At 36.2% G+C, this 14,330-nt stretch overlaps 1 protein-coding gene across 1 annotated transcript in view; it reads right to left on the reverse strand.

Annotated features, from left to right (window-relative positions):
- Positions 1–14,330, reverse strand: part of SPARC (secreted protein, acidic, cysteine-rich) — a 124,236-nt gene that overhangs the window by 13,945 nt on the left and 95,961 nt on the right. The window lies entirely within an intron of this gene.

The following is a 14,330-nucleotide window of genomic DNA, read 5'->3' on the forward strand; positions in this document are numbered from 1 at the left end:
TAATTCTTAAAGAAGCTTTTGAAAATTTTGATAGGTTACTGAAAACAAGGATTCTAACTAAACTGAGGAAAACCCAAATGCATTATGTGGAATATTTGTCATGAGGATCAAAACTTAGGTGTTCAGACAATGAAGAGAACTTGGGTAGTTCTGAACTGTGGTTGTGGCAAACAATGAATAAAGTAAGATTAAAAGTCTAATGATAAGTAAGGGAAGTATTTTGAAGAATAGTACAGGAGCAAGAAGTTGATGATAATGAAAAGGAAAAGATGCTAAATGGTATGTAACAGAAATTTGTCTTCATGAAAAATAATAAAGGGAAAGAAAGAAGGAAGAAGAAAAGAGAAAGAAGGATTGGTATCTTTTTGGACATAAACAAAGGAAGAAGCCAAAAAAAATGGAGGAAGATGCTCAAGACCAAGAAAAAACAGGATGTGTTTGGTTGAATTCTGTTGAAAGATTAATCAAAAAAAAAAAAAAAATAGTTAATGTTAGTAATGGTAAAGAGATAAAACTAAATTATCTAATGTTGTTCAGCACTATTTTAACAAACCAAATTATAATCAAAATAATTACAAATAACATCCACATAAAAAAGTTCAATTTTTTCTTCAAACTGGATATGAAAAAAGTGGAATACTTTATGTTCAAGATAACACTCAAATAACAAAACGTGCACGTCATCATCACACTTTGGATGAATGAAAATTCTAGGATAGAGAATACATAATATTAGGATTTTGAAAGAAAACTGTACCATTATAGCTAATTCAGAAATCAAAACCCATTACTCCAAAACAAATTTATTCGTATCACAAATCAAATCAGTTCTTTCACCTACTGAAAAATTTGTTAATGGTTTAACTAAACATTACTTATTAAATAATTTTTTTTTAAATTTATAAATTCTGATAATTGTTGTTATCATTTTGATCATGTTTACTAAAGCCAATCTCTATAAGCTGTTCTCAATTCTCTGATTGCTCCCAAAAGATAACTTTTGATTGATTTCACACAAAACTTGAAATCGGAAGTTATGCACCCTTCCTTTAAAGAAAAATAGCACTGAAAATTTTAAAAGATGGGTGAAAATACAAAAAGTTTTAATTAAGTTCTTTTTATTTTCAAAAAAGTTCAGATTTTTATTTCACAGTCTCAAAATAAAGAATAATATCAGTGATATCTACTATGCTGAGTACTGTTGACATTCTTAGCTTCATTCTTTTATTATATGTTGACGCATTTCGGAACAACTCAATTGTCAAAACTTATTGTACTGGTCATTTTAAATTTCTGTTAGTATTTATATAACATTTAGTCAATCCCCCTCACATTATTTGACATCATGCCTTACCCAGCCTTTTTGTGTTTATTTGTTATTAACGGTTATACTTATCTTTTAATTTTATTTATGTATTTGCTGTTTTCAATAAACTGAGGTTCTTGAAAAAGGTCATCCTTGATTGTTGATCTGTCCATTTATGATCATTTTATTGTTACTTTTTAATTTGAAGATTTCTAGATTTTCTAAAATGTTCATTCTTCTTCCTTTAATAAAACTGTAAATTAATTTCATTGATTCTTATTTTCATTGGGATATGTCATTCTTTTATTAAACGCGTTGCATAATTAGAATCTTGTTTTTGATTTTTTAAAGATCTCATGTATTTGCTGTATCGTAATTATAATTTTCTTTCCATTTGTCCAATGTATACTGCATTGCATTTACATTACATTTTGTATACACCATTTCTATTATAAATATCTTTTCTTCTATATTACTATTAAAAATCTTTTTTAGTGTATTATTTGTATTTATAGCTGTTTTTATATTATATTTAATAAAAAATTGTTTAATTTGATAAATTTCTTTTCCTGTAAATGTTAATTTACTCCATTTTTAATTATGCTAAAATTAAAAATACAGTTACACAGCAAAAAAGCAATTTAGAAGACAGAAATAAATTGGGTAAAAATGGAAATAAAAAATTTAACTATAAAAAAGGTCAAATTTAATAAAGAATTAATGCACTTACACAAGCAAATCAATCAAAACATTTAGTCAACATAGTAAATAATAAAATCAAAGAAATATTAAAAAAGAAATAAAAGAAGTATTATAAAGAAAGAGACCAACGAAAAATGTACACAAATGAAGAAAAAATTGGATAACAATACAACCATAATGAAAGAAATAAAACAGGAAACAATACAAAAAAAATTAAATTCCACCAAAGAATTATTAACATAGCTAATATAAAGTTAAATAAAAATTGATGTGAATTACAAAATAAAAGAACTAAAACATAATATAAAAAAGTCTAACATTGAAGAAAATGTTGAATAAAACATTACAGTTATAGAGAATGTATAGAAATGATACCAATAGAACAGATGTGTGCAAGAAATTTAGCAGCAGAACTAATTAAAAAAAATAACCAACAAAAATGAAATATATGTAAAAAAGACAAAAATATAGAAAAAAAAAAATATAACATAAAAAAGAAACTAAAAGAAAATAATTCACTAATTACACAAGCAGACAAAAGAAATGAGGTAGTTATTAAAAAAGAATTTTATTTAAAGAAAACAGAAGACTTTATAAATAAAACCTAATCTACAATAGAAAAGAAAAATAAAACCGAAATACTTCAGAAAGAAATAATAAAAAAATCTAAAAATCTAATTAAGGAAAATGATTACAAGTATATTAACATGAATCAGGGTATACCAGTTATGAGAACACAGGTCAAAATGTACAAAGAGAATTTACCCATAAGACCTATAATAAATGGCAATAATGCACCAGCAAATAAATTAGCAAAATTTTAGCAAATATATTAAAAGACATGGGAATACTGAAAAACCAATATGTGGTAAAAAATTCAATCAAAGTAGCAGAAAAATAAAAAAAATATAAGAATAACAGAATTGTATCATTTGACACAGTAAATTTATATCCATCTATGCCATTAAAAGAAACTATAAAGATTTTAGAAAACAAACTAAACGATTGAAAGATAAATAATAACTTGAAAATAGAAATTAAAATTTTAGAAACAATTCTTCAACAAAACCAATTTAATAATAAAATATATAAAACGAAGGATGGATTTGACATGGGCAACCCCACTATCACAGATACTAAGCGAAGTATTCCTGCAGAATATGGAAGAAGAAAATGTACCAGTTATGAAAAAATACAGTTGCTTAAAATATATTTAGGTATGTGGATGACATTCTATTAGCAATTAAAAAAAATAAGTAAAGAAAGAAAAAAAATTCTGAAAGAAACGAACAAATTTCACCATACCATTAAATATACGATGGAAAAAGAGACAAGAATTAATTTTTTAGACCTAACAATAAAACTAATCTAGATTTTGAAATATACAGAAAAGAAACTTATACAGATAACATTAAGCTTATGATTCGAATCATCCAATGGAGCATAAAATAATGGCTTTTAGATACATGATAGATAGACTATATAAATTACTATTAAAGAAACCAGCACATAAAAAAGAGTTAAACAATATTTTTCATATAACAGAAAATGGGTATAAAAAAGAAATGATCAAAAAAATGAATAAAAATAGAAATAAAAGAAATGAAATTAAAACAGCAAATGATAAAGAAACCTTTAAATGGAGTAATTTAACATTTATGGGAAAATAAATTTACCCAATTAAACAATTATTTAGTAAATAATATAAAAATGACTGTAAATACAAATAATATACTAAAATAGATTTTTAATAGTAATATAGAAGAAAAAATATTTATAATAGAAATGGTGTATACAAAATAAAATGTAAATGCAATGCAGACAAATGGAAAGAAAATTATAATTACGATATAGCAAACACATGAGATCTTTAAAAAATCAAAAACAAAATTCTAATTATGCAACGTGTTTAATAAAAGAATGACATATCCCAATGAAAATAAGAATCAATGAAATTAATTTACAATTTTACTAAAGGAAGAAGAATAAACATTTTAGAAAATCTAGAAAAATTCAAATTAAAAAGTAACAATAAAATGATCATAAATGGACAGATCAACAATCAAGGATGACCTTTTCAAGAACCTCAGTTTACTGAAAACAGGAAATACATAAATAAAATTAAAAGATAAGTATAACCATTAATAACAAATAAACACAAAGAAGGGTGGATAAGTCATGATGTCAAATAAAGGGAAGGGCATTGACTAAATGTTATATAAATACTAACAGAAATTTAAAATGACCAGTACAATAGGTTTTGACAATGGAGTTGTTCTGAAATGGCATCAACGTATAATAAAAGAATGAAGCCAAGAAAGGTAAGCAGTACTCAACAGATGTCATAATGTTCTCAGCAGAAGAGATAATAATTATCAAGCCCTGAGGTAGATAATCCCCACGTCCGGAACACAACATCTACGTTCCACTCCAGGGCAGCAACAGCTGTACTCATGTACATTACATATAGCTGGCTAACGGGGTTCCGAGAGTTGTTTCTCGGATATGCTTTTTTCGGCCGATTTTCATCAATAGGCCGTATTACAGGACTGGACTTCACGGCCACCTGCAGATACGAAATTCTTAACGAATATGGAAATGGATTGATACTACCTTTAGAGCTGGCGATGTGGCGGCCACGGTCGAAGTTATTTGCAGGTGTAACGGAGACCTTTCGCTGTCCACATGCCCCCCGCGATGGCAAGCAATGTAGTTAAGGTGCCCATCTTGTTCGGGGCATGGGAGCCCTGAAAGCCTTGGTGTGTAAGGGCCTGGAGTCAGTGCAGAGACTGCGCATCCGCTCTCTGCCAGGACATATGCCGGTTCCACCGGAGTACCGGAACGGACTTCTAGGGTTGGTAGCCCTGGAGTGGGGGTGTACCCCGGCGGCTAGCCTTACTACAGAAGGGATCAACCGTTCATGAATACTGAACAACCAAACGTGGCAGAGGGTTCACGTAAACACCCTCGACTAGAACCAGCTGTTTCGCCTGAGGCAAAACGGAGGAATAGCGCAGAATCTAGGAAAATTGAAGTTGAGGCTAGGAAAAGCTTGCAAAAAGCTTTCTTCAAAAGCAACGTTCCAAAGCCAAAATACTTAGTTATTACAAAAGAAGACGGTAATTTCTCGAAGGTGAGTCCATTTCTCATTGCTCGAGAAATAACAAAATGTGCTGGAGGCCCTGTTAAGGAAATTAGGAAAACTTTCACGGGACTTCATGTAGAGACTGTAAATGATATACAGTCTCAGAAGATCCTAGGGCTGAAAAAGATTGGAGAACTGGCTGTACATGTCGATCCCCACGGTACGCTCAACACCTCAAGAAGTGTAGTCGTCTGTCGGGATCTTTTAAATTGTTCGGAGCAAGAAATTGTTGAGGAGTTGTCATCAAAAGGAGTAATAGAGTGTCGCCGATTGAACATGAGGAGGAATGGCGAAGTCCTACCTTCTGTTCTCACATTTAACCGGCCTACATTGCCGGAGAAGATAAGAGCGGGGATACATCGTTTGGATGTGCGGGCATTTATCCCGCAGCCAATGCGATGCTTCAAATGCAAACGCTTTGGCCAACCGCTATTAAATGTGAGAGAACGCAAATATGCGTGTGCGGCGAAGAGGTGCAAGAGGGAGAGCCGTGTAAAGAGCCTCCTACCTGTATTAACTGCAGAGGACAGCATTCCTGTAGATCCAGGAACTGTCCTGTATACAAAGACGAAGTAGCTGTGCAGGAAGTTAAAACCCTGCAAAAGGTCAGCTACTTCGAAGCAAAGAAGATCGTAAACGCCCGCAGACCTAGAGCAACAACCTATGCTCAGGCTGCGGCTGCTGTTCCTGCTCCTGTTCCAGTTGCTGTTGATGAGAGTGCAATCATCAACAAACTTGCACCTACCTTGGCTGGCTTAATTGAGAGGATAATTGAAAATAAAATGAAGCCTCTCAGCACTAAAGAACCTGTTAAGTCAAAAATAATTGTTCAGCCTCCTGAAGACACATCTCCAAAACAGAAAGTCGCTCCAGAACAAAAGAAAACGGACACTAAACCTGAAATCCAAGTCCGTCTTAGCGAGATTTTAGTGGATGAAAAGAAAGTAACAGCTACAGAGTCTGTTATGGAGGCTTCCAAGCCTCCTGTAACTGAAGTGGCCTCCGGTTCGGTGGTCTCCGATTCGGAGACCGGAAGCTTCACGGGCGACGACCTTCTCCTCAACACGATGCTGTTCGTAAGATGGAGAAAAAAAGGACAAAAGGGTGGCCGAAAGGCAAACCCAGACGATAATATAATTTAAAATCAGCGAGTCGATAGTACAATGGAACATCAATGGATGTTTTTCAAACATCCATGAGCTCCACGCTTGGTACATGATGTGACCCGATTTGTATATGCCTGCAAGAAACGCATTTCCGCCGAAATGAAAATTTTAAATTAAAAGGATTCGATACATTTCGGCGAGACCAACCGCTAAATATTAGAGTTAGAGGTGGAGTAGCCATACTAATATCGACCAGAGCTACCGCCGAAGCTGTTGATCTAAATACAAACCTGCAAGCGGTCGCCATTAGAATGAAGCGTCCGTTTCAGGTCACTGTTTGCAGCATATACTTGCTGAATTTTGATTGGAATAAGGATGACATAGCAAGATTAATTTTTGAGCTCCCCCCACCTGTTTTACTGGTGGGTGACTTTAATGCTCATAATTCTCTCTGGGGATCGGATCGAGTAGATCCCCGCGGAAGAGAACTGAAAAGGTTCCTGATGAATTCAGAACTTATTATTTTAAACGATGGATCAGGAACCTTTTTCAGTGCCAGAGATGGATCGACGTCCTGTATAGATCTTGCACTTATAAGGGAATTGATAGCACCGAGGTACAGCTTCCATGTCTTAGACGATTTGCATGAAAGCGATCATTTCCCGGTGCAAATTGTAACTGATGTTACAAGAAAAACATATCCCATCTCTAAAATATGGTTATTTGATAAGGCAGACTGGAGAGCTTCACAGCTAGAACGATACTCCCTGAAACAACTGGAGTTATCGGAGACGATGTCGACGCCATAACAAATACGATACTTGAGTCGGCATCGAGATTTATTCCCAAAACATCTGGGAAACTTACGAAACAACCCGTTCTATGGTGGAACGAAGAAATAAGTGAAGCTATTAAAAGAAAGAAAAGAGCGTATAACGCCTTCAAGAAACGTCCTACCCTACAAAATCTTATTGCCTTTAAAAAATACAGGGCGTATGCAAAACGTCTCATGATTGACTCGAAGAAACGATGGCAGCAATACGTGTCATCCATCGACAGAACCACTACTGCGTCAGATGTTTGGAGGAAAGTGAAGGCGATTTGTGGGCGTAAAAATTTTGCGCCCATAACTAGCCTTCAAGATGAAGATGGAATTAAGGACACTCCAAACGAAATCGTAGAGCTATTATCCAATCACTTTGAGAAAGCCAGCAAAATGGCCAATTACGAGGAAGGTTATCGGACCAAAAAAGAAGAACTCGAAGGTCTACTAAATTTTAGAACTGAGTATAATTACTCATATAATGTACCATTTAAAATGGAAGAATTCACGAAAGCGTTGGAAAAAGCAGGTAACACAGCTGCTGGTCCGGATGAAATCCATTATAATATGATCAGGCAGCTGAATACCACTGCAAAACGCAGATTATTAGAACTAGATCAAATATGGCGGGGTGGAATGTACCCGCAGCAGTGGAAAAAAGCTCATGTTGTTCCAGTACCAAAGAAAAATAAAAATTTAACAGATCCCAATAGCTACCCTCCTATTTCCTTGACATGTGCTATTGGAAAAATACTGGAAAAAATGATTAATAATCGACTCGTCTGGGTTTTAGAAAAAGAAAACCTGATATCACCATATCGATCAGGTTTTCGACAGTACCATTCCACCACCGATCAAATGATCAGCTTAGAGGACGTTATATATAACAGCTTTATTACAAGGAAACATTGTGTCGGAGTCTTCTTTGATCTTCAGAAGGCTTTCGACATGACCTGGCGTCATGGTATAATGCTCCAGATACATGAATGGGGCATTCGTGGAAATCTGCCAGTCTTACTGAGCAACTATATGAATGACCGTACTTTTCAAGTACGAGTCAATAGTGAATATTCATCTGTAAGAGAAATTTGGAAAATGGCATACCACAAGGTTCACCGTTGAGCGGTACCTTGTTTACCATTGCCATTAATAAATTGATATTAGCCATTCCAGTAGAAATCAGCAAAAGCGTCTATGTTGATGATTTGGCAATTGTGTATGCCAGCAACAAGACTGCTATGGTGAGGTACAAATTGCAACGAGCGATCAATGCTCTAAATGAAGTTGCAAGGAATAACGGATTCCAATTCTCACCAGAAAAAACGTGCTGTGTACACTTTTGTAGGAAGAGAATTCCTCATCGAAGTCCTGCGTTGACAATTGATGATAATCCAATACAATATAAAGACAACGTAAGATATTTAGGACTAGTATTGGATAAATCCCTTACATGGGGATTACATATACAGGACTTGAGTGATAGATGCAAAAGAGCCCTAAACATTATAAAATGTTTATCGAACTTAAATTGGGGCTCAGACAAAGAGACATTATTGAGATTGTATAAAGCATTGGTTCAGTCTAAACTAGACTACGGATGAATCGTATATTCATCCGCTAGAAAGTCGCACTTAAGAAAGTTAGACGTAGTTCATAATAGCGGAATAAGATATGCAACAGGCGCTTTCCGCACAAGTCCGGCGGCTAGTCTGATGTCTGAAGCCGGAATAATGCTACTATATTGTAGAAGAGAGATCCTTTTGTTAAGATATGCAGCAAATGTATGGGCTTTCCCTGCTCATATAAATAATAAATTGATTACGAATCATCCTATGGCTGCCGATTACATCGTGCTACCTATTCCAGACCAGCCGGAATTAGGTACCACGAATTGAGAAGGAAATACGAAATTGCTATACCAGAAACACTAGCAATTTCCATAAGAGAAATACCGCCATGGCTCTTGCCAGCGGTAAATACTAGGTTGGATCTCTCTCAAGGAGAAATAAAAAAGAAACCAGTAGTGATCATCCAACAGGAATTTTTAGCAACCGTCAGTAGTTACGAAGAACATATTAGAATTTATACTGACGGTTCTAAAACCGAACATGGTATTGGATGCTCAATATATGTAAATGGAAAAGCCCACTTTTGGAAACTGCCAGTTGTGGCCAGTGTCTACACGGCAGAACTCACTGCAATTCAGCAAGCTCTTCGCTACACTGAACACTATTGCGAAGAGAGAGTGCTAATATGTTCCGATTCTTTAAGTGCACTTGTCGCAATTCGGAACAAGAACATTAAGGATGTTCTAATTGCAAACATCCTGTCCATTTTATACATTCTAAATCAACGAGGACAGCGATGCGTATTTGTATGGACTCCGGGGCATGCTGGTATTACAGGTAATGAAATCGCAGACGAACCTGCCAGAAAGGCAACAGTCTGCGATGATTTGGATGCATTTCCTGTAAGAGTGGCAGATGTTAAAAACCGTCTAACAAACATAGTAAAAAACAAGTGGAATGTTGAATGGAGGAGTTTAAATACAAAATTAAACCCAGTAAAAACTACTCCTTATAAATGGAAAAGCGACTTTAAGTTGACTCGCCGTGAACAAGTAGCGGTGACCAGACTTAGAATCGGTCACACACGATTAACAAATTCATATTTGTTAACCGGCGAAGTGAGACCAATGTGCGGTGTTTGTAATAAAACACTGACAATCAAGCATCTAATACAAGAGTGTACCATATATGAGGACCTCAGAAAGAGGTTCCGTCTTAGAAATAATATTACTGCTGATCTGGATAATGGAAATGAAGAAAATATAGTTGCATTTTTATACGCCAGTGGACTTCTTAAAAGTCTATAAAATGAAAGTTTAAAGCTGTGACAAAAGAATCTCTAAGAGGTAGTTTTATATATATATAAGGGAGTCTCGAAGCGTGGCACGTATAGTGACGGGAGGTAGCCCTCTTGCCTAGGCCATTTTGGCTCACCTGCATTCAAGAGCAGTGAGTCGGGGTGTGTCCGATGATGGCATGGAGGACCCTCAAGGGTGGATTGAGGGCGCGAGGCTATGGGTGTGCGCGGTGCATGCCTATAGCCTGTTTATAAGAAGGATTCAATTGCTACAGCACCCTGGCGCGACTGATATACTGCTCAACGGCGGTTCTGGTCGCCCCGAGGGTGCTCAAACAAACTATAAACGAGACTCATAGAAGAAAGAAAGAAGGATGTGGCAATTGATGGGTTGAATTTTTAATTTCATGGTCTTTTGAAAACCTTATCTCAAATTTTAATATCGGGGTCCTTTACACCCCGTAAGTGTTGTGTGTTGTACTTGTCTTTTGTGTCTTAATGTTTTGTGTAGTTTGTGTTTTTAAATAAAATGTAAGGGCCCTTTACACCCTTACATATGACGATCCAGATGGTGATAGTAATTTCTTTTAAAGAATGTGACGAGGGCTAATGACCTTAGCAGTCGATGCCCGTCAAAATTCAGATGAAAAATAAATAAAAAAAAAAAAAAATTATTATCAATGATAGTTAAATAAGGAAGTGTATTTATTATAAGTTGCATAAACGATCGATAATACTGTTTTAACAAAGTTCAATAATTCTTCAAACTGAGGCTACTACTGTGTTTTGGGACTAATTTAAGGTAAGACTAGTAAGCAGTTCCATGTGATTTGATAAAATTTTCATGTATTATGATGTTCATTTTACATATTATTACTCTAAAATGTGTTCTTGAACATTAGCAGAAATTAAATCTGTTGATTAAAATTATTTATGTGATGAAAACAACTTATAAATCTTATCAATAATTTGATAAGAGAAAAATCAAACAAAACTCACCCATGGATAATATAAATGCCTTAGTGAGTAGTTTATTATTTTTTTAAAATAAAAATGGCAAAATGAGCTCTGGTATTGATAAGTTTTTTAAGAGTTTATGAAATCCTTGTGTTGTAGTAACAAAATAAAATAATCACAATTGACTGACTGTATGTTGCTTAATTTATGATCTATAGCTTGAGTAAAGGAGTATTTGGTGTTTGATTTTTTAAATTAAAAAAAAAAATCATGATTTTTGAGGAGCAATGAATTTTGTGTGAAATTTTGTTTTAGGATTACAAAGATATGGTGTTCTCTTATGAAGAGGCTCATCATAAGTAGATGAGCGGTAGAATACGTGCGGTAGAATTGTATTTCAATTCCTTGGATAGTTAGTATCCTTCTTTGAAGCTTGATGTTTGTACGTAGTGTTGTTAGGTGAATTGGTGTTGTGGGTCTCGGGTTTTTTTTCGCAATGCCCATCAAATAGCTGGGTGATCTAACAAGTCATGCGGTTTTTAAGTTTTCTGTAGCATATTGTGATCCATTCTTTCTTTGGTGCAGGGGGCTTTTGATTTTAGGTTTTTATGGAATGCCAAATCGCTTCTTTGGCGACAGTTGCGTGATGACTGTGGGCACTTCTTGCAGACTGTTGACTCTGGTAGCAGGGTCACCTTCGCAATGGACTCAAATGAATCTTTGCTTGTAGTTACAGTAGTCCAGTTTTCGACTGAGTGCGTCAGTTTAATTGTTGTGAGACCTGGTAGAGTTCTTACTCTCCTTCCAGTTTTTACCACTATGACTTCACTACAAAATTTTGACTAGCTTACTTCTCCTCATAACCTGCACTGGTGTCTGAGGGCATTATGTTATTAGTGGTAGTAACCCAGGTGGCTAGGGTTCTGCCTGGGCAGTATCCAGGCAAAACCCTAGTTCTCCAATCCCAGGTGGCCAATCCCAGACCAATCTAGTTGGCCAATCCTAGGTGGATTGGTCAGAGGTAGGCATGCTTGGGACCATGCCTTGGTTAGAGTAGTTTCAAGTTTCAGTGGGGGTCGTGCCCAGGAGTGTGATTTTCATTCTCCCAGGTGGGTTTAACTGAGCACGGCTATTTGTGAATTGGAGTGCACACTTATTAAGGGACAAACAAGTAAATTTGGTTGCAATCAACCTAGCTGCAAATCCAAGCGGCCCTCAAAGTTGGAGCTGAAGTGGGAGACTAGAGGTTATACTCAGCTCCATGATGGACCAGACCTGAGATTCTCTGGGCATTTATTCTCGCTAGTAGCACTCCAATCTCTAACCTAATATGATATGCCATCATGGCAATGAATTTTTGGCTGAACTGAAATGTTGTCGTGGCATAAATGTTATTTGCAATTGTTTGTATGGTGGGTACATTCAGTTTAGGTGGTGATAGAAATTTGTAGAGTTAGGTACGGGATCTCTGATTTTCTGTGTATAGGCTTTTAGCTTAGTTCCTGAGGGCTACGTGGTAGAGTTAGGTGTCTGATGTCTTCTTTGAAGGCAAACTTGACTAGGGTGGAATTTATTAATGTGGATATCTCTCAAGGCATCTACATCAGAGGCATCTCACGAGGCCGGACTGATGACTGAAATGTGATCAGTTTGAGGGTGAGAAGATGTCCTCTGATTTAGCCACTAATGGTTAGGAACAGAGGGGGTGGTGTAGCGACCAGACATGCTACGAGGCAGGTGTTCTTCTTCGTTTGGGGGGGGGGGGAAGTGAGATGTTTCTAACTCAACCAAAAGAGATGAACTTACTTGCGAGTTTCATAAGGTTCTTGGATGTACAATAAGTTCAACTCCGCTTTTGCGAGAGTTCAACAAACAGTATAATAAGGTTATGCAATTTTTAGGGAGTCCTGAAAGTGGTTCAATTGGTTCACGAAATATGGTTTCCTCTAAATTGAGTAATCTTAGATAATTTTTCATAGACCTAGTTGAGAGGTATGAGGCTAGCTGCTACACCTACAGAAGTGAGAGAGGTTGTGGTTAAGGGAAAGGTTTCAGTTCCCATAGTTGTGCCTCAGCGTTAGCTTTATGTTAAGATACTGAGAGAAAAAACAGGAGGCCAGTTTGACCCACAAGCAACTGGAGGTTGTTTTTGTAAATTTAAAAGAGGGGGTGACAACAAGTAAGGAGATGAAGGACGAATTTCAAGGTCATCGTTGGTGAAAAGAGGTTGAGCCTGAAAATTCGAAATATACATGAAACAAAATATGGATTAGTCATCATTGCTAATGACAAGCAACAACTTGAAATCTGAAATGAAAAGTCATTTCAGACTCCTTGAAGACGGGAAAACCAACATGAAAGTCTACTCCAAAAGAACGAGAGGTCCTAGGGTCATAGTTTTTGATATAGGTAGGCGTTTATCTGAGGATGAGTTGACCCTTATATGTGAACAGAACACTCAGATGACAGAGGGGGACTTTAAGTCCAACTGTTGATTATTATTTAAAATGAGTAGGCGTGAGGCCGAGAGCTACCACAGTGTGTTCAAGGTAAGTTCTGATCTCTGGAAATGCTTCGTTGCGGAAGGCAGGTTGTTTGTTGACTTTTCTTCTTGTAAGGTCAAGTATTATTTAGATGTCCAGCATTGTTTTAAATGCTGCACGGTATTGACACAGGGCAAAGTTCTGTAAACAGCTGGTGGCAGTACGTGCACATTGTGGTGAGAAGGGGCACAACCATGATGAGTGTCCCAAGAAGTCAGAAAGTCCTACTTGTGCGAATTGCAAGCGTGCAATTACGAATTCCAAGCACTCTGCAAGTAATAAGGATTGTGGTTTTTATCGGAGGGGCTATCGATATATGTATCAATTCTTTAGAGTTAAATGGTTAAATTCAGTCAGTTAAATGCACAGGGTACAGATTGAGCTAGATGAGGTTGCTCTTCGTAGAGATTTGGATGTTGTTCCCAGCAGCCATACGTTGTATCTGGTGATCTGTCAGATTTTTCTCATTGGAAATGATTCTATTGCGATTCTGAGAGTATGTCTTCTTATTGCAGCTCTCAGATATTCATCATGTTGTTGATTCGTCTAGATTTTCAGAACTTGCATCTGTATGTTACAAGTTCATAGTTTCAGTACAGAGATCCTGCTAATCGTCATCTTGAGGTCCGGGATAAAATTCTTAGATTCTCTGGTCATAGTCCAACCCTTATTGGTGCAGATGTTAATGCTAAGTCACTATTGTGCCACAGCAGGTTCACCAATGATGGCGGTGAATTGATTGAGGGCTTTTAAGCCCAGCATGGCTCACTGAATGAGATTGAACTCAGAGCCACTGGTTCATGCAGGATATTGCAGCTGTGGGTCATCAACACAAGATGACGTTCACCCCGGATAAGACCACTATGATGCTCCTTAAGGGCCG

Source organism: Lycorma delicatula, chromosome 3 (genome assembly GCF_047948215.1).
Source record: "Lycorma delicatula isolate Av1 chromosome 3, ASM4794821v1, whole genome shotgun sequence".
In the NCBI taxonomy this organism is placed as follows: Eukaryota; Metazoa; Arthropoda; class Insecta; order Hemiptera; family Fulgoridae; genus Lycorma; species Lycorma delicatula.